Below are 23,005 nucleotides of genomic sequence, written 5' to 3'. Positions count from 1 at the left end.
ATGATTAGTTGAACATTTTTACATTATTAGCTACTATTAAGTGACTCTATTTAGTTAGATATTTTTATATTTTAAAATCTAAATTGAAAATACAAAATCCATCACTCAAGACTCTGGGTGATTAAAAGTAAAAGACAATACATCTCTTCCCCCTGGAAGCTTATAATCTAATAAACCAAGGGTGTGTATAGATGGGGAGGATGGGTGAAATAGCCATGAAATTATGATCAGCATGAGGAAAAATATGAACTTTCAGAAAGGAGAGAAAGCCTAGTCCTAACCACAAGAGAATAGGTGCATTAAACAAAAATAAAACCAATGAAAAACATTGCAGACTGCTAATCATCTAGCATAATATTCCGTTAGTAACAGATCCCTCAGATTTAACTGCTTGAAATAAGCAGGGAAGTGTGGCCACATGACTAAGTTCTGTCTGACGAGATGGAAACAGAAGTGTTGCATGACAACTTCCAGAAAACCTTTTTAAAAGACAGCTGCCAGGCCCCCTTTCTCCCTTTCTCTTCCCCCTTCTCCTTTCGCTGGCCCGAATGCAGGCTGATGACTGGAATCTGAGCAGCCTTCATGATCCAAGCAACGCAGTACACTGAGGCTGACATAGCATCAAGATAGAGAGAAAGGGTCCTACTGATCATAAAGCCACCCCGTCAACCCTGGGCCCCTCATCTCCAGAGAGAGAGAGAGAGAGAGAGAGAGAGAGAGAGAGAGAGAGAGAGAGAGCTTACTTAAGAAATATTTATTTTGGGTTTTGTCATTTGAAGCTGACATTAATCCTAACTGATAAAAACCTTTCTTGAGAATGTTGTCACTTGAGTTAGCAGGGCAGAGAGAGAGGAGGCTGAGGCCTGCATTTGGGACTTAAGTGAACAACCAGAGGCAGTATTCAAAGGATTCGATGTGGGCCATGAACACAAGAGAGCTGGTGTGTAGTCATTTTAGATTCTATCCATTGGGGCCACCTGGCATATGATGGGACCTCAGCAGAGAGATGCTGAAGATGGGAGGTGGAGTCAGAGAAAAATGCGCTGTCACTTGCACCTTGGGAATGACCATTTAATGTATTCACCGCTGGGATCTCTTAAGAACCCAAGACAGTTCCAATGAGAATAAGTTAGCCACCTGTTCGCCTATGAAAAGTGATCATACTAAACAATGAGTGAGAACTTTCTGGCACTTTCCTATTTCCACTCCTTCTCCCCGCGCCCCCCCCCCCCCCCCAACTCAGCTTTAATTGGATTAGCAAAAATCCAAGGGGAGGGGGAGTGGAAGCAGGCAGGCAAGGAGAGAACAGACTCCCTTCTTGCCACCATCCCCCCTCCAGCCCTCACTCTGCAAGTCATCACCCTGCAGCCACCCTCTGCAAGTCCAGGGAAAAAGGCTCAAGGTTATATCAAATGAAACTGCTCATTATATGGGACTAGGCATTCTGCTTTCTGAATTGGGCTTAATATCTTAAAATGATCGCAGAGTTTCTGCTACCAATTACCTTTTATCACTTACTGTCCAGGTTTGTATTGAGGTTGAAAGGAACAGTGGGAGGAAAAACAATGTTGCTTTGATGACCATTCCCTTTAACTCCCACTAGTTCAAAATACAGTTACTTTTAAATATGAGGGAATAGTAAGCAAATGATGAGGCAAGCGATATATTTGTCTCATTTTAGTCATCGCCCCTATTTATTTCAGGAATCACTGTTGTCTTTTTGCTCTGATTTCTCCCATCAAAGGAACACATATAATGAACAGTTCTTTTTTTTTTAAAATTGAATACTCATAACTACACTGTTAGTGGCTAAAACTGTTGCTCTCTCTCTAGAATAATTATCACATAAAAGAGATGCCCAGGAAAATAATCTCGATAAAAAATAATTCCACCAATGCTAGAATTTCTAGCAAAAGGGAGAAGGCATTTTATATAGAGAACCTTTCTGGCAATGCTCAAAAAATACTATGTAGATGATCTTGTATATGATCTGAGCATATCGGGCATTCAGTATTTGCTGAACAGATGAATTGATAAATAAATTGCTCTTATACAAATGACGTAGTTAGTGGTTGTAAAGCAAATGCAAACATCTGGGACATGGAGGAAGTTGGTGGAGGGTGGGAAGCAAATGACATAATAGGAAAAGAGGAAGCAGTATAGAAGGTAGGAGAAGATGTTTGATCACAGGTGCAAAATCAAGCCATTCATGCTTGGAGAGCCAATACTAGTTATGAAAAATCAGCCACACTGTAAAACAATTATTTGGGAAGGATTAATATTAAATAAACTATCAGAGCACTCTCTCTCAGAAAGAGAAAAATCTGTTTCTCCTAAATGAATAAATTAATTCAAATATTAGAGAAAGAATCAACTGCCCAATAATTACTTATGAAGTCCTGTTAAGTAATCAATACAGTGGAAAATGACATAGACTCTAAATATGCCTTGGTCCAATATCCAATACTTGACATTTTAATGTTAATAATTAGCAGTCAAACATTTTACGTATTTCTCCTCATCAATTGCATTTTGGGTTATTTCATAAACTTCATAGTTTTATAGGTAGAATGAATATTTCAGAATTTTTCACTAATGTTCATTTCCAAATTTGCTCAGTGTAATTCTTTACCTGCTGGACAAGTATTCTTACTATAAGTGCTTTGCTTGATAATTTCTTTACTACATGATGATGACATAGTATAAATAACATATGACTCTTGTAGGCAATATATACATATTTAATATGTGTTTACAAGGTATTACATTCTTTTCTGTTGTCTATATTTATGCATTTTCACTTTGTTTGTATAGAACTGCTATCTTCATTTTACAAGTTCTTTAAAATTTAGTGGCTATTTTCTCATAACTCAGCTCAATATCATTTCTTTAAGAAAATGTTTCCTGATCACCCAGACCAGCTCAGGTCCCTTGCTTTATATCCTGTATTTCTAGAAATGCACTTAGTATAACTGAAGTGAAAATTGTAATGAGTGTAAATCCTATTTAATAACTAGTTCTGTACTGTGGTGTAAGCTCATGGAGGGCAGAGAATGTTCACTCTGGTGTTCCCAGAATCAACTATAGTACCTTGTGCAAAGTAGGTACACCTAAAACATTACCTGTGCCACATGAGGTGCTCAAGAAGTGACTACATGAATGAGTGAACTTGAAAAATAATAACTGAAAACTTACTTTTTTCTTCTCGTAACTGTACAAATTATACAATAACCATCCTTTGATTTGGAGCCATTTTTCTTGGCCAACAGCCAGTATTCCTCATCTGAAATTGTGAATTTCATACTCCAGGCCCCTTAAGGGTGAATTCTCCTTTATTCATTAAACTAGAGGCCCGGTGCATGAAATTCATGCACATGGGTTGTGTGTGTATGTGTGTGTGTGTGTGTGTGTGTGTGTGTGTGTGTGTCCCTCAGCCCAGCATGCACACTCTCCAATCTGGGATCCCTCTCACAATCCAGGTCTGCTGGCTCCCAACCACTTCTGCCTGCCAGCCTGATCACCCCCTAACTGCTCCCCTGACAGCCTGATCGATACTTAACTGCTCCCTTGCCAGCTTGGTCGCCCCCAACTGCCCTCCCCTGCTGGCCCGATTGCCCCTAACTGCCCTCCCCTGCCAGATTGGTCCCCAACAACTGCCCTTCCCTGCCGGCCATCTTGTGGTGGCCAACTTTGACCACATGTGGGTGACCATCTTGTGTGTTGGAATGATGGTCAATTTGCATATTACCTCTTTATTAGATAGGATAAGTATTTGTTTCACTGGCTATGTGTCTGAATTTATCTTTGGAATTTTACATTCCTTTGATTACTTGCTACATTCCAGATAATCAGATAAATCTAAACATTTGAGTTGGAAGTGCCCTTAACTCTTTTGTAATAAAACAATCTTTCAGTAACTCATCTGAAAATTAGTTGTCTGACACTCTTTGAACACTTTTAATCAACGTAAAGAAACTCGCTTCTTTCCAAGGAAGCCCAACCTGGTGCTGCATCTCTCAAATTATTGCAAAGTTCTTATGTTCTGAACTCTTCCATCCCACTCCAACAAAACCCTCAACTTTCATATGGTGGACTTTTCTGTATTGGAAGGAGGCTCTTATGCCTTCTCAAAGAAATTTAAACATTCATGTCTCCTTTGCCTTTTGTCATGGAAGTTCTTCACAGATGTCTTGCCTTACTGGTCATTTCTATTTTATTAACTCTTTTAAAATGTGGTGTCTAACATGAGTACAGTGTTCCCCAATGATCAATTTAATGCTATGAACAAGTTTTGTATTATATGAGCTTCATAAGGATCCCAGGATTCAATATTAACTCACTGGCAGTTTCTGCTGACATCACAGGGCAGGATAAAAGCACAATTTTCATTAGTTAGACTTTGCCCGGTGCCACAGGAAAAAAAAATGAATACCCCAATAATTGGTGGAGGCACAGTTATATTTTATTAATTCATTTCCTTTCACAAATGTCAATGATAATGAACCAATCAACCATTACTCTGAATTGCTCTAAATGTCTGCTCCATTGACTCCACCTTAACAGGCTGGTGATATGAAACAATAGAATTGTTTATGCTACAAATTTTTAAACAACTATCAGCAAATATATTCAAAGAATGTCTGCCAAGAAAATATGCTATGAAACAAGGGAAATAATATAGACTGTGAGAGAGAGTACTGATGTCTTCCAATTCAGCCTGAATATCACATATGGCAGAATTTATTTCAGCATATTCAGATCTGGATGCTTAATAAGGGTATGTATTCTGAACATAATTTTGCCATAGATAATAAGATATATCCTTGTTTATAAAAAATAATTCTTATACTTCATAATGTGTTTTATATATGGGCCAGCCTATGTTTGATTTCTAAAATTTGTACATTTTTTACAAAACACAGATAAAGTACCAATGAGTAAAAGTTAGAAAGAGTATGTAGAAAATGGGAAAATATGCATAAGAACACTATATTCATGAGGTCTTCTATTAAATCATCCTAATCTATTGTATGTAATATAAACTTCAATGGAATTGAACAAATCATTTTTGAGAAGAAGGTGGTACACATAACCCACTATTTTTGAAATATTGATTTTTTTCAATTGATCAATCAATAGCATATACTGTATGTATGAAATACGCCAGGCTGTGAAGTTGCCAGTAGTGAGAAACACAGGCTTCCTTGAGGAGGTGGCATGAGAAATGAAACATGTAGTTGTGGAAACCCATACTGTTAAATACTGATTTACCACTACTCACATTTTCTCTTTAATAACTGACAATTTTCAACACTTTAAATCTATAGCATATATTCCCCCTATAAATTAGTTATAGAAGATAGCTGAATGAGAGAAATATTTCACATTTCTCTATTTTTAAAACTCTCCAATAAGAAAGAGTCTGGTTTGAATTTCCTTTATAAAACAATTGACTCAGAGCCCTTAATCATCTTTCATTTTCTTAAATAAAGCACAACATAAATCTTTACTATTCCTGAAGTTTTGGAGAAGATAGCTGGATAAATGGACATAGTAGAGAAGAGGAAAAAAATGTTAATTCCTACTCTTTGCTCAAAACAGAGAACCAGAAGTTCAGTTGAGATACTTCCTTAAAAATAAGCAAAACTGCCAACTCTCACTACTTAAGTGTTTACTCTGCCTCCAAGGAGAGAGGAACAGGAGTAAAAGAAGCCCATGGTGGTGCCTGCTGACTCAGACTGGTTTTCCCATCGCTGATGAAAAGGCAGAGCTGGGTTGCATAACCAAGAAAGCTAAATGGCCAGTCATGGCATTGAAACAGACACTGTGCTTAAGTACTTTTTCATGCTCCAGTAAGTAAGTTGTTAATGGACAGATAACACCATCTTAATCTCTGATACTATTTCATGGAAAAGCAATACAACCAGTCCCAGGGAAGGAGGATTTCAAAATAATAACAAGTGAGGTTAAAAAGTTTAAAGCCAGCTGACTGCATATATGGCTTTGAGTTTAGCATTAACTTTCAGATTGGAATGAGTGTTTGAATAAAAGTTTAACCTTTTAGAAGCAATAGCTATTAAAGAATGAATAGACAGAAAACCAAAGTTCTTTGTACATGTGTCAAATACCACAAGATTAGATGAAATGCCAGGCCAGCCTTTGCTGTTACCACAAGAGGGACACCTTCTGTGGATAGAAATAGACTGAAAGAAAGTGAAGTCTCTTTTATCCATAACCCTCCTCTCCCCTCCCCCCAAATTCCCAGAAAATGCTAGTGAAAGACTAAATGCCAAGGAATTGTCATGAGATAGAACTTAAGAGATCAGAGTCCACTAAAATGCTCTTAGGATTGACTCTTGCCATCTCATTTCATAGGATATGAATATGCAGGCGAATTCTGTTGAAACACAGTTCTTAAGTTTTGGGGGTTGCTGTTTTTCTGTGAGAGCCCGTTCAGCACATGGAAGGAATGAGCATGTTCCCTTTTAACTGTCAAAAGGGAAGTCTCACATGACAATGTGCTTTTGAACAAAACCAACTGTGTGGCTTGTTTGCTTTTTTGTTAAGTGACCAAAGATTGGGGGGTGGGGGGATGGGGGGTGGAAAAGAAAAAGAAAACCAAACATTTTTGCGCTAAACCATTAATCTCCTCATCCCCATTTTGTTTTCCTCCCACCCATCTCGTCTTCACTTTTAAAGGTTAGTTCACAGGCGTTCTTGCCTTCTGTCACTTGGTATTATCTACAGGAGTTTGATTTCTTCACCTGACTGAGACTTTTCAGGACTGTGCTCATGTCTTTGGATTCTTGATATCTTCATAGAGGAACCACTCACTGTAACATTTCAGAGAAGGTGGAGAGAGGATTCACAGGGCTCTAGGACTGAGCCGTCCATCTGCCAGGAGGTAGTTGCAATGCTGTGTGAGACTATGGTTCTGTGACAGAGAAAGAAGGTTGGGTTTGGAAGGATAAGACTGCTAGAGTCCCACAAGATAGTCATAATTATAGAAACAGTAATACCCCAATGATAATAAGTGGCATTGACTGGGCACTTACTCTGTGGCAGGCATAACATTAAGTGCTTTGCAAATATCTCATGGAACTGTTGCATCAACCTCCTGGGTTGTTAGAATCCTGTTTTACAGAAAGGACATGGAGCTTAGAGAACGAAACAAACCCGTTTAAGGAACACATTGCTAGTACTTTACAATAGAAACAGAATTAGAAATCAGGTCTGTGTGCTCAGTTTTCCCATCTGTAAAACAAGGATATCATTTTCCTCAAATTTTGCTGGACTTAAATAGTACTACATGAGCCTTGTTAAGTAGAATATATATACTACTTTTTGCGCTAAACCATTAATCTCCTCATTCCCATTTTGCTTTACTCTGTGGCAAAATATATATATGTGTGTGTTTGTACTACGGTCAACATGATATGTAGGTGGCCAGGGGCAGATTGGGAAATGCCCTCCTAATATGTAGCAGACAGAGGAGAGTAGGAGGAACTTTTCTTCCCAAGGTCATGGTTCTGCGCCTTTTCACCAACCTGGAATCTCTCCTGACTTTTCTGACATTCAGCATGACTCCTTTAAGATGCCAGAACAGCCTTTCTAGTCTGCTGGTAAGAGGACTGCAGCACAGTTCTGGAAGGGGAAGTGGGGTGAAGATTCAGTTTCACTTTGGGGTTAGGACACTGCCTAGTGAAAGGCAGAGGACAGAAGACAGCTTGAGGGCCGAGAACAGACAGACCCAGTCCTCTCTCTTGAGACAGAGGCGGAACTTAACTCTCAGGCCTCAGCTCCAACAAGAGCCATTAAATGGCTTCCTGGCAACCTTCAGTGGGGTTAGTCTTTGAACAGGGAAAGAATCAGAGGATGTGTTGGCAGAATTCTCCCATAGGAACAATCCCAAAACTGAAGCCAATAAAACACTTCTCTAAATCTCCAAGGAGCCAGGACAGTAGCACCTTATTAAAAAGCCAGTTTTCAGATTGTGTAGCCCAATGTGAAGCGAGGAAACTCAATCACCTTCACCTGATAATACACTTCTTTTTTAAAAATCTATTTATTATTTATTGTGGTAAAATACACATGACATGAAACTTACTATCTTAACCATTTCAAGTGTACAGTTCAGTGGTATCAAGGATATTCATATTCTTGTGCAACCATCACCATTATCTGTTTCCAGACCTAATTTGCAGTAACATGGATGAAACTGAAGGATGTTATGCTAAGTGAAATAAGCCAGACACAGAAAAAAATTGTATAATCTCACTTATATGTGGAATCTCAAAAAAAAATTCCAAATTAAAAAAAACAAACTCAAAGAAGAGATCAGACTTGTGGTTACCAGTGACAAAGGGTAGGGGAAGGAGGAACTAGAGGAAGGTAGTTAAAAGATTAAACTTCCAGTTATATGATAAGTAACTACCAGGATGTAAAGTACATGGTGACCATAGCTAACATGGCTGTATGACATATAGGAAAGTTGTTAAGAAAGGAAATCCTAAGAGCTCTCATCACAAGGAGAAACAATTGTTTTCCTTTTTCTTTCGTTTTTATTGCATATTTATGAAATGATGGATGTTAGCTGAATCTATTGTGGTAATCACTTCACAATATATGTAAGTCAAACCATTATGCTGTATAACTTAAACTTATACCGTGATGTATGTTAATTATTTCTTAATCAAACTGGGAGAAATAAACCCCACTGAATTCACTGTAACACAGAGTAGAATGGTGGTCACCAAAGATGGGAAAAGGGGAGATAAAAAAAGAGAAAAAAGTAGAAAGAAATAGAAAGTGGTTGCTAAGGGCTAAGGGAAGAGGGACATTTCTAACATTTTACATTGTGCCATTATCTGTGTGCTAAAAACAAACAGAAAATTGTTTTTCTTTTTGCCTATCAAGGCATATTCATGAAAACTTTGATAACATTAAATTTGTATAAGCTTTTCTTCCACCAAGAAACTGCCAAAATTGTATGGACATTTTACTTATATGCAAGGAAAATATGCATTATTTCAACATCATCCATCACTTAGAATGTGCAATCACATATTTATAAGGGCTGATGCGATGTGTTTGACTTTAAAACATATGGCTCATTGGAAAGCTGGAGGTTTCTTGTTATTGTGTTAACCTTTGACTATAGATACAGATTCTGAACAAAGACTTTAGTATTTCAGAATGTAATAACTACAGAATAATTTTATTGTGAACTTTTAGAATCTTCATTTATTCCTTTCATATTCCTGATTGTTTTTCCTAAATCTGTCACTCATATTTGGAATGTATAAACTATGCTTCTTTTTATAAACACAAATATATTAGCTTATTCCAGACTGATTAGAATCTGCTAGATACCTAGCATTCCAATAGTGTTGAGGAAACAAAGATGAGTATCTTTTTGGTACTTAATTATTCTTCAGTAAATAAAAATTTCTGTGTGAACGCTGAAGGTGCAAAGGTGAATATAAAATGATAATATTTTCAGATGATTTGTTGAGCATGGGAAGGAGTCATGGATTCACAACTACCTGTTCAGATAACTAGGGATGTCTAAGAATAAAATCAAAATGGGAGACATCTAATGTCAGTTTGATAAAGACATTGAGCAAAAATTATTAATAACATCATAGAAAAGAAGCAAAAATTACAAAGCACAGTAAAACTTTATGATGACTAACATCTGGTTGGAACATATGGGCAAAAGTACTAATCATATTATAGTGTAACATATGCATTAAACTAGATACAGGGCGAGAATATCTACAAATAAGAAACAATAAGGAATTGGTAAGGGATTTTTTTCTCACATCTGGACTTGAAAAGCCTGCCATTCAGTATACTTCCTACCAAATTTATATTTCACCAAGTATAAGAATGTGAAAATAATAACCCCGATGTTAAACTACAGGGCAGGGCAAGAGTTGTTTGTACAGAAAATAATGCAATAATTAATAAATAATAGTACAAGAATAAATCTTGTGTTTCACATACTCACAAATGTAAACCTACTTTTGCTGCACCCTGTATAGAATTTCTCTTTCAAAGTTGTAAGGCTCAAAGACAAACCAACATAATATAGGGTTAAGATTTTATAAGATTATCTGTGCTTCTCCTGTGCATAAAATTTAACAGTTGTGAGGAATCTTTGTTGATCATTCAATTCCAGCTCTTATTTTATGGTTGAGGAAGCTTAGATCCAGAAAATGAAAATAAATTTACTAAGAGCACAAAACTGAGAGTTGGAGAACCAAGACTAGGCTCCAGTTCTCCCTCCATCAAAACACAACGATCTTTCCCATATTATTGTTGTCAATGGACAACCAAACAGTAGCTCTGTTCTGTCTCTGTATGGGGTTTTCTCATTTTTCATTCTCCTTCTCTCAACTTTTTTTTTTTAAAACACTTGATAGTTTTCCTCTTTTTACAGCTTTGAGAAACTTAAGGTCAGACCCGATCTATCAAAATGTGAGTTCCTTCTCCCCTCTGCAGGCCTTTAAAATCACTACAATAAAATATTTGAGTCACTTGGCCCAAATTCTAATAACAAAAGGATCTGACATGTCTAGCTATCCCACTGCCTTTTGGTGACTCATCCATTTAGCTTGTAATTTATTTTAGAGACCTGGACATTTTTGTCCTCAATCCAATAGTTCTTTGGAAAAACGTTTTAAAATAAGCTTTCCTTTTCAAAGAGGAAACACAAGCATAAGAAATTGCTTTTGAGGTTAAATAAATCATAAATATAATATGTAAAGCCAAGTAGGACCTTGAGATTACTTAGTTTTATCTTCTCTTTGGCTGGTGTTCAGAAAAATTCATGTCATTCATTCATGAATGTAATTTGTGTCAGACATTGGCAGAGCTGCTTCGCCTTGGTGATCTCAGCTGTGTGTGTGTGTGTGTGTGTGTGTGTGTGTGTGTGTGTGTGTTTAAAAGGAAAATATAGAGGTAAAAAATGGGGGGAATAAAGGGGACCTCTTTGTCATGTATCCTGTTTTTATGCTCTATCATCAATTATTCCATTTGGCCCCTCCTCCCCCAAACCAGTGAAGTCTATATTATTATCATTCAATTACAAATGAAGAACTGAATCTAAAACTGAAGTGAAACATCATACTGCTGGGAGTATGACTGCAAGTCTGTTATTAGATTTGTGAATTTTGTATTCTGTTTAGATTTATGAATTTTGTATAAAGTTGAAAAGTTATATATCAGTTGATAGACAACTTTATGATTTTTCATAGACATGCTTTTTGTTAGCATTCATGATAATAAAAGCTGCCAATTTGTGTGATGAGTATCCAAGTCACAACATATCGTGGACAGAGCATAGATTTTAGTGTCAGGTGGACATACATTCAAATTCTGGCATGTCTGCTTACAATGTAGTAGCTCAACAAATGATAGACCTATTAATAATAGGTATTATTCTCTCTATGCCTGAAAGTAAAGCATCATTGGAGGTCAACATATTTTATATTCATTGTGTAGGAGATCAGAAAAGGGCCCAAGTTCAAGACAATCTCTTAAAGTGCATTTTTATTTCTTTTTTGATTATGCCTCCTTATTTCTGCATCAGATGACAATGACTAGGACAACTTATGTAAAATGATAAGCAATATCAAGAACAAAGAGTGGGTGTAGAAACAAATCACAGATGTATCAGTTAGTGAATGAAAAGCCAACATGTACAATGAAAACCTCCTTACAAGTCTGTTACTTCATTGTCTCAGGCAACTTTCGACCATGAACTTTATAGCAAGAAGGCTTTCCAGGGTTATGAAATACAACTTCCTCAGAGGAAAACAGAGGTCTGGAGAAGATTAGTGACTTGCTAACTATTTGCTTTGTGATGGAATTGGAACTTGGAGCCAAGACTTAGGATTTTGAATGTAATTGTTTACCTTTTTGTTTCTACACATTGAAACTGGTGCTTATTTAAAGACATACCTCCTTTGTTAACAGGGTTAGTCTTTGCCACAAAGGACTTTCTGATTGATTATTCAGTTGTTAGTTGCCAGAAATTATTCGTTTCTCAAATAGTATGATTTATCTTTTTTAAAAAAAATAAAAGCAGACTCATTCAGGGACTGCGTTTGAATAGCTTTGGAGAAAATTCTTTCCACAATTGTGAGGCACCCAGCCCTTACTCATGATCATTTTATTCTCACTGATAGGAAATACTTTGATTCTAATAAATGGACTAACACAAAGCCTAAATCAAGTTTTAGAATCCATTAAAATTTTTAGATGTTATCTAAGTGGCATTCCATATTGCTCTAAATAAACAGATTACTTGACTAGGTATACTTGGCATATTCGCTTGTATACACTGGTAAACTGAGACAAGCTTACAGATCTGAAGAGAGGCATGACACCAGTGGTGTGTAGTACTGTGTGAATAAGATAAAATTTCTAAAAGTAATATCCAAAAGGATTACAGAACTATGTGAGCAGAGAAAATACTGCTTTATGGCAAGTATTTTGAACAGTTGAATCAAGATCTGGATAATGTTGCTAAAAATGCTAATAGAAGCTTCTTGCTATCACCACGTGCTGTTTTCCCCTTTATTACCAGATAAACCAGTGTTTGATTTTTAAAAAGTTATTCTCAGAATATTTGTGAATATTGAAAGGTAAAATAATTAAAAAGAGAGTATTTCACTAAATGTGAAAGATTCCAACTATCCTCTCTTCTGTGCAAGGCCTCTCACTCTGAGGCTGGTGAGGTTGACAGCATTTGGGATCAGAGAGTCTGGATAACCTTACAATAAATAGACTGTGTATTATGGAGTTAATCAGCCCCCAGAGCCCACACGTCCTTCAACATGGGAGTGAGTAGTGTTACAAAAATCTGTTTATAAGTTAGTCAGGTAGACCTTAGAATGTAAAGGACAAATAGGATTCTTAAAATTGTCTTAACAGTTTGAAACTAAAAGAGGAAGGGATAGACCTACCAACCCCTGCTTGGGGCATGTAAGAGACAAAAAGAAAACATAACTCCTTAGAGTACGTTTTCTTCTAGTTCTTCATACAATGAGAATCATTTTGACTTATTCATTTTGCTAGTCAATAAACATTTATGGACTATACCCACTGTATGTCAGACACTATGCCAAACCATTCATATGTCAGGATGAGTAAGATAAGTTCATGACCCCCAAGTTGCTTAGCATCTATAGAGGAGGCAGAAAAATACATGTTGACAGTACTAGGTAGTATCATGAAGATGTGTACAGGGTGCAGTAGGAGCATAAAGGAGACTACAAATCAGAATTGGATTATGGGCAGGAGAGAGTCACAGAGAGAATGGTTCTTACATTGAGTCTTACAATAGCAGTAGCATTTGCCAAGTGAAAAGAGAACAGAAACAAGAAAGAAGGTAATGAAAAAGGAGATCTGAGTCACTCTTGACTACTATAGTGAATCATAAATAGTTTGGTAAAGTTGGGAAAAAGAATGTATATTGGGAAATAGAGAGGGACAAGCTTAGGGACATAGGCAGGGTTACAACTTCAAGGGTCTCTGGTAATAAGCTAATGATTTAGGATTTTATCCTGAAAGTTATAGGGATTTATTAAAAGATTTTACAGATGAGTATGCCTGATCAAAATTGTGTATTAGCAAGATCACTTTGGCAAAAAAAGTGAAGAACAGTTGGTGGAAGGCCATGTTTTAGCATGCTATTGCAATCACTCATGTAATAAATTATAAAAGGCAGTGGTAACAAATATGAGAGACTTTCAGGAGGTATGACTATAGGATTTCAGGACTTATTTGTTGTGGGGAAACAACAAGTCAAGGAAAAAAGTCTAAACTGCCTTTTTGCATTAGGTTAAACAAAGAGTTAGGTAAACCAAAACAGTTGGTCAGGTGGATAGTAAAATGATGAGTTTAAATGTGAACATAGTAAGTATGAGTCAGGGGATCTGCAAAAATGGATTGAACAGAGAGTTGGATGTAAAGATTAGTAATGGGAAACTAAAGTCAAAAATAAAAGTGATAGTAAAACAGTATTCAGCTTCTCTAAATTTGTTCAGGTTGCTTTGCATAAATAAATTACATTCTAATGAATGAAAACATCTTTAAAAAGAGTACTGAACAAACCAGTGGTTTTTGAGGAAGCCTGGAGATTGGGAGGGAGAGGTAAGATTGTAAATAAGCAAACATACTGTCCGTGTTCAAAGTCAAATCAGCCTCACCTCATACCATTAAGGAATCTTAAACTAGCCCAACAGAGAAATGCTGTTGGCACATGAGTTCTGACCATCATCAGGATATTTTGCATAACTACACAGAGGTGCTTTGTACCAAATGAAGAAATATGAACTGACTGCAATTAAATAGAATCCTTACTAAACAACTGTGCTCAAAGATTGCTGACTTGGACGGATAAAATGTGAGAGGTGTTCTGCCTGGTACTGTCTTTGGCTTTGGCCGAATACTTTGTCAGAGGATTGGAAGAAGATATAAAAGCCATTCTCACTACATTTGCAATAGATATCAAAGTTGAATAATGAAAACAGGCTGGGTGACATTTGGGACCCACAAAGATCTTAAAAGATGACATTTAATAGTGTTGGGTCTCCAGGTCCTGCACCTGGTGCCCTCAAAATTACTTGCAAAGTACTTCTTGGCTGACTTTTGGCTCTCAATCCCCCTCAATACATCAACTGATTAAATAATAAAATACACAAACCAGTGCACATTCAAAGATGAATTTTTAGGCATTAAAGTAAGCAGGAATTCGCATGCATGTCATAAGAGAAACCACTAAAGGAACTGGAGTCACAGAGAAAGTTTAAGAAAAATATAGTAATTGCTGGTCTTCAGAGACTTCAAGGGGTGACAGTTGGAATAATATATGGTGACAGAAGATGATTTGTGGTGGGCACACCATGCACTATACAGATCAAGTATCATAGAAAGGTACATTTGAAACCTATATGATCTTATTAACCAATGTTGACCCAATACATGTAATAAAAAAGAATTATGTTCTATATGATCATAAAGACTAGAACTATCATAACTGGATCAGAGAAGTTACCTTTCTCAGTTAATGTCAGTGATGTAGTTGCCCATGGTAGAGTGGGTCATAATGGACTTGGGAGCCAGATTTGTCCAGCTCTCCTATTTAAGAGCTGTGTGACCTCGGGCAGATTTACGTAGCTCCTCTCAGCCTCATTTTTGTCATCTGAAGATCTAGCTAATAAGGCTATTGCCAAGATTTAATGAGTTAACATATGTAAAAGCATAGAAAGAAGTGACTGGCACATGGATATTGCTTTATGTGTTAGCTATCATTATTATTAGTAGTTTGGGGGCATAGAAGGTAATCCACTATCCCACCAAGAAAATATTAGGTAAGAGACTAAATTTAAAGTGGTATTCTTTAAGCAGCTTTAAAATTTTTACGGATCATTTGTAAGCCAATGTCTAGAAGTTGGTGAAAGTTCCCAAGTGTTCTGGTTGCTGGCTTGCCCACACTACTCCCATCAGAGTGTATGGGAAGTCAGCTGCCAGCAATAGCCTCCACCCTACGACCCAGGACAAGTTCCTGACAAGGTTAGTTATTGCTTCCATTTCTGAGCTCATCTTCTTGCCTTCATGTGTCACATACTTTAGTTTGCCTTCTCCATACATGTCCCTGGCTTCTGCATCAATGGCAATTCAGAATCTGTTTTTTGTTTTGTTTTCTGACCTACTGTCCTTGACTCTCATCCCGACCCTTTACTGGAGGAGAAGGAGAGGGCACCAAGAAACTACTTTTTAAAATTCCTAGCATCAACTGAAGCCCATAGAACCACAAAAACAAAGTCAATATTAGATTTTCATGGAAAAACAGGCTTCTTTGTCTCTCCAGGAGATCAGAATAACCTTGGCATTTAGGAAGCAGCTAAATCAGGGTGACACTGTTTCTAAATTGTGGCTTGAAATTCCCCACACCACTGAGTTATCACCCAGAAATCTAACTATAATTTCTTAAAAACATCCTGGAATCACATTCATCACCTGCTCCACCCTATCCCTGAACCATGCTTTTCATTACTCCCCATATTGAGTTCATTGGAAGGCTGGAGTCATCAGACATTATCTCCTTGAAAAACTAAAATCTATGAAACACTGCATATCATAAACAGTGCTTAGATATTCTTAAGGCAGATAAGCTTATTAAAAACTCCAAGAATGCCTTCAGTAAAGAATCAACTTACCTGGATTTAATATAGTAATCCCTAGTTTATTCTTTCATAGAATTATTTTAGTCTATAGCCCATTAAATATGTTATAAATCTAGTATTGGGTGAGTTTGTTAGCTATTAATTTTAGCTGCTTTTCTTTGAACACCTACAAAGTACTCATTTATTCTTGAAAACAGCCCTTTAAGTAGGGCAAGTATATGTCCCAGTTTGCCTGGGACAATTGCTATTGATCCAGAGTAATTATTATGCTCAAAAATGTTCCAGTTACCAATAATATAGACGCTTGACCTGTAAGATATATGCTATTATCACCTCTGGGATAATAATACCCCCCAATAGCATGGGATATATTGAAAAAAGTAACTGCCTTTGCCTGGACCCTATCAGCATATTTAGTCCATTGGAGTTTGTTGTGGACATCACTCACCCTAAATGATGCTAATGTGAAGTTAGAGTTGAGAACGTGGCTCATCTCAGGAGGAGACCTCAATAAGACAAGAACTTCCTTTATCTCCTCAGCAGCACTAAGTGTCATAGAAATTTGTCCCCTTTTAGATACCTTAAAACTACTTTAAAATTTTTTCTGCAATGAAAGTTTCTTCTAATATCTTGCCATGAAATGAAAATACCATGTAACCTTAACATTGAGAACTTGGAAGCGGTGCAGCTTGGGAGATCAGTTCTGATCAGAAAACCACTTGATCTGGATTGTTGGGCAGCTTTACCTTCCAATGACCGACCTTAGAGACAATAGTAGCCTCTCTGGCTTTCAAACTCCTCCCCTGTACAATGTCCTAGTCTCATGCCTTCTGTTATTTTTAAAGTTCTTAAAAATCTTCAGTGGGTTGTCTGAGTGTTCCACAGTTTATAAACACCTGAGTAAGATTCATTTTACATAAAATTCCCAAAGGTATTTTCAAAAAAGAGTAACCAAAGCTATCATTGAAACTTAATGACCTTTCCTGTGGGCTAAAATTTTCCATCCCACTGGACGAGTAAATCTCTACTCTTACTTTTCATACAAATTTCTCCCCCAATATTCAGGGATATTGTTTCACATCAAAGTCCCTAAAAATACTTGCTCCTCCTGCTTATTGACCAGGCCCAGGACAAAAGCCTTCAATTTGTACTCTATGGCTTAGGATAAATTTTAAGCTTCTCTATCATTCTTGACCACCATGAATTTGCTTCATTCTCAGCTAACTGTAGCACAGATAGTACAATCAAGTCATTTTTTTTTTTCATGTAAGACTGTCACTACTTACAATTCTCTTATCAAAATGTGATATCTTCTAGATTTTCTACATGTATAGTCATAACTGAATGCTTAAGAAGTCCTGAGTTGAAAGGTCAACTAGCTTGATTGTCACTTTTTTTTTCTATAGATGTTGACAATATATATCTAGAAAAATAGCAGTAAGTCACTATGTCTTTTATTATGCTTATTAAACATTTTTGCTAAAGAAAAACAGCAACAGGCATTTCTCATGAGTACACACTTGAAATGCACTTGGCAGCAAGCAAATGAGAAAATGCTCTATGATGTCATATGCGCATTGCACCTGATCACAAATACTAGTGACATAATTTAAAAAATAATATTTTATGTGTTGAAAAGTGCCAAAATCATGCTGTGCTGTTCCTTTGGGAAAGCTGGTTGGTATATAGTGTTTAATGAAGTATTTTCAAACCATTCTTTTGTTAGGCTTGTTCCACTTTTGCTAAAGTTATGATAGCTTGTCTCTGTTAGTTTTTTTTTTATTTTAAGAAGGTATCACTTATTCTCTCTCTCTCTATCTATCTATCTATCTATCTCTCAGATACGGAATTAGTATTTTTAAATAAAGTAAAATAGCCTATTTTAGAGATGTGAAAAGGTTAAGTGCAAATGTGTTATTAATGTAATGTGTTGTTGGCATAAATAGACTAGAAAGGAAAAGGAATATTTTGACAAAAACATCCATATTTTATCATTTTAGTAATAATGTATTATGATGAAAATAGAACCATGTTTTTTTTTTCCCCTGCCACTTTTTTGGTATAATGGCCCTTTGCAACTTGAAGGAAACTACCACATAACTAAAGTCATTTCATGTAGATCCCTTAAGTGAATTGCCTTTCCCACCTATCTAATTTACCCAATAAAAATTCTGTTGGTCAGTATTACAAACATTTTATTATTTTCTTACAGTCGTTTATTCATCATTTTCCATGTCACGTTTTGTCATCATGGAAGGAAAAATCACATTCAATTTTTCTTTCTTTTTCCCCACTCATGCTCTAGCATAAAATTGAAAACTTTTAGTTAAATGAATAGTTGGTTCAAATACTACTTGAAATATAGACACGGTATTCTCAACAAGAGAAATCTTGAATTTAAATTCCATTATCTTGTGTAAAATATATTTTAATTAAATCTCGGAAACACACACATTTCATAGGTATGACTTGTGATATTTTCCCCTTGGTTTTTGTATTTGCAGGCATTCTCAGATCTTGCTTACAATTTTAAAAGATCTGCTTTAATTATCTAATTATTACAATACGGTGATGAACTGGAGTAGCATTTCAAGTGTAATTGCCATGATTTGGCTAGCGTAACCAGTATTGCAGAAAACAGAGCAGAGGCAGGTAGGTGCTAGTATTGTTCTTGCCTTCCTAGTCATACTGCTCCTTCAGATCCCTGAGCCATGCGGCTTGTTATTCTGCCACAATCTGCTATTGCCAGAACATCCCTGACAACAGAACTATGATAACTGCTGCAAAATTTTCTCCTCAACTTCCCAAGTGTTCAGTCATGAACAAAACAAGAAAGCCAGAAAATGTGAAAGGTACTGAGAGTCCAGTGCCTACAGCTGGTTTCAGCAATTGCAGCTTGCGTAAGACCCCGTGTTTGTGAAAGAAACCCAGGAATCTTTGAACAGGATGTAATCAACCTCCGATCTGCTGAGAAACACTGCAAAAATGACTTCAGCTGCCAAAAATAATAATGTCGTTTACAAGCAGCTTCTCCTATGTCTAAGGAAGAACTAGCCACCCAGGAGTGCGTGCTGGCTTTGGAGGAGCGAGGGAAGAAGGGCAAATTCTACCTCCCCCCACTTTCAAATACACCCTATCAGAACCCACTGGAAGCTGTGGCCCATTCCAGAGGTGCTGGCAACATCGAGGGACATTCATATCCACAAAAATTCTGAACGGTAAGTGACCCTGGACAACGGGTTTATATTTGGCAACAATTCTGTGCTGTCACTTTCCCTTTGTAACCAAGCTGCCCTGTCTCATGTTAAATTCCTTAGTCACGAATCCCAACCCAAATCTCTCCTCCTTTCTTTTTCTGCACCCGGCCCTCCCCCACCCCCCCAAATATATATATATTATCTGGCAGCTTCCCTTAAGGGACATCAAGAGCTTAGGAGGGAATATTCACGAATGCTCCTCCAGATAACTTTGATCACAAAGCCCTCCACCTACCTCTCCAGCAAGCCTGGCTGCGGGTCCGCATGGGCTGGATGTGAAAACAGACCCGGTGTGATGGCTTCTCCAAATTTACCAGAAAGAAGGGACCTGGGATGCTTGTCCTTTAAGTGTCTCTAAACATGGTTTGCATAGCTGGATCTCTGCTTATCTGTGCCTTTCGGCTTTCGCTTCCATACATGGATCTGCTCCCAACAGTAACGCCAAGCTGTCGAAAAGAAGCTATCTGGCAGCTACCCCCTTCATCCAACACATGGATGATAAAAATACACAGATAGAGATCCTTCCAGCCAGGCCCGCTTCTCGCCCCACCATCCTGCCGCTGTGCCTTTTTGCAAATACCCTTTTCAGATCGACATTTCTCCTCTCCACACATTTAGAGAACTACCGGTTTCTATCTGATTCCCACAAAAGGATTTCAGGATAGGGGTTTGCTTAGCTTTATGAAAACAGAATATGATTACGGTCCCAGAATCTCCATCCTTAAAGATTTTAGCAGTACGTTATGCACGGGACCCAAGAAATGTTTAGTGAATGAATGAACATATAAATGAATGGCTGAGCAAATGGATGACATTGTACGTGAATAAATAAAGACATAATGTATTCACTTAATTAGGAATAGTTGTTGACACTCTGGATTATTTGTCTTAAAGGATAAGGTAGCAGCAGAAGGTCAAAGTAATCAAAATATCTAAAAGAAAAGGAGAGGCCGGGTTCTTATTTCAACAACTTCTCATTTAGGATATTGTGGCAGTACTTACTAAGTAAGCTATCATAGAGCATATGGTTTGAGATTTAGAAAACGTTTTTGTTTTTTTAATATAAAGAATGTAAACCCGGATAGAATATTAATTGCTACACTTGTTAAGTGTCAGTGATACTTTACATGACACATGACTATGATCTACTCTACATTTTAAGATGGGGGAGGAGAAGAGGTGATGAGTCCTGCTCTGTATAGTAGGTGAGAGGTACTCCCTCAGGGCTTGCCCAAACTCTGCTTAGCTTTCCAGGTCCTTTGTAATTTTGCTTCTCAGTTTTTAACTTTACCTTTATCTCTCTTTTTAAATTTGTTGTTACTCAGTGCAACAAGAGGTCAAAATATGGAGAGAGAGAAAGAAGGGTAATTTCAAATAACATATTTCCAGTGGTAAATTTTTCTGAAAATCATGTTTAAACTTTTGTAGAGTTTCTCATCTTGAAGAAAAAAAGAAATTTGCGGCATATGGGCACAATTCATTTTAGTGTACTGAAATAAAATTAGTTTACTTAAAAAATTTCAGAGGGAAAAAAGGAGGGATAGACAAAACAAGACTTGCGAAATAGTAAGTGTTACCAGGAAACAATAGGGGTTCATTATAGTATCCTTTCTACTTGGTGTATATTTTAACATTTCTATAAAATAAATAAAAGAAAAAAGAGAGAATAGTACAGAATGGATATATAAATGGAAAGTTTGAAGAATCCTGGATTTTAGTAATCTTGGTGCAAAATCACTAGGCCAGAACAAGAAGGGGCAAGCTTGTGTCTTTTCATTCAAAATATTCTGACATTCTAACTTCTTCCCTCTAAATCCAATCATATATATTCATATTCTATATAATAATATACTTCATGTTATATAATATCTATATAATATGTTATATATAATAATGCATATTATATATAACATATATATTAATAACATTATATACAATAATATATATTCTATATAATAGTGCATATCTAATGAAAATTAATATATGATATTTATTATTATTTTTTAAATATATTTTTATTGATTTCAGAGATGAAGGGAGGAGAGAGAGAAACACAATGATGAGAGAGAATCATTGATGGGCTGCCTCCTGCACGCCCCTACCCCCTGGGGATCGAGCCCGCAACCCGGGCATGTGCCCTTGACCAGAATCAAACCCAGAACCTTTGAGTCCACAGGCCAATGCTCTATCCACTGAGCCAATCCAGCTAGGACAATATATGATATTTAAAAAGCAGCCCAGATATAGTTCAGTGATGGACAGAATAGATGACTACCTTACCCAGAAGCATTCGATATCCTCTCTTCACTTGACTTCTTTTCTACTTTAGAAATTCAGAAGCAAAGATCTGTTTCCTCAGGGCCCTTGGCAGCTGGGAACGTCCATGTAACTCAGTTTGGTCAGGCGGGTGCAACAGCAGCCCCCTGGGTGGGACTTTCTTCCTGCTAAAACCTGGCAGGCTCAGCTTGTCCTTTCACCCCTTCCACTTATTTCCTTCTGAGACAGAAACCTCGAAGCCTGAAATTGCTGCAGCTCTTTGTTGACCAGGAGGGTACACGCGGACAACGAAGGCTACGGGGCATGGCACTGGCTCTGCCACAGAGTTCTGTTTTTTTCTCTGTTAATCAAGAGAACACTTGACCTTCTAAACTTAGAATTATCCTATGAGTTAATGCACATGGTATATCTTCATAAATCATAAGGGATTATATGAACGTAAGGTACTGTTTATTTAATACACAGGGTGGTTGATACACAGGACCCACAGTGACTCCACAGTTACATATAACAGAGACTAGGAGTCTGCTTTCTGTTCAAAGAAGAATCTGCAGACACTTTGGCTGGCTTAATTTAAACCTGTTTGTGAATTCTACTCTGAAGTTAGGAGCAGCCAAGGTCTGAAAAGCTTGTATATTCCAAAATCCATTTGCCTGTTGTGGGTTGGCCAAATGGAGATGTCAGGCTCTTGGTGAGGTTTGCTGGGGAAGTGAGCCAGTTTCCTGCCTTACCTTGGATAATCAGCATTCTGGGCTTGGGTGATCTTACCCAATTCTGGAAGATGCTGTGGGGTGTGTGGATAGGAAAATATCTGATAAAGAGCTTCAAGGCCTCTCATGTTCCCAAGAAAGAGGTTACATTGGCCTCCTATGAACCCTGTGGATGCAGAAGTCAGGATTACTGTATGAACATCCGTTTGCCCCACTCCATGAAAAGGATATAGTACAATGCTTCTATATCCAATATACATACACTCCACCTTTGCCTGAAGAACATATTCCATCTTTTAACATTCAGCTGAGTGTCTCTTCCTTTCTGAAGTTTTTCCTGACCTCACAACCAGGAATTCTAAAGCACATATAGCATTTTCCTTTAGTCTGTTCGTACCTGTCTGCCCTTGGCCATTAGACTGTGAGCTCCTGGAAGGCAGGGGCATCGTGTGATTTGCCAACTCTGTATCGCCAGCATAGTGTCCATCCTATAGTAAGCAAACCACAAGTTTGTTGAAGAATTAAATGCATTGATAAATGAGTGTAAAATGAGTAAACAATA

Source organism: Myotis daubentonii, chromosome 12 (genome assembly GCF_963259705.1).
Source record: "Myotis daubentonii chromosome 12, mMyoDau2.1, whole genome shotgun sequence".
NCBI classification, from domain to species: domain Eukaryota; kingdom Metazoa; phylum Chordata; class Mammalia; order Chiroptera; family Vespertilionidae; genus Myotis; species Myotis daubentonii.
This window is presented reverse-complemented; position numbering follows the sequence as displayed.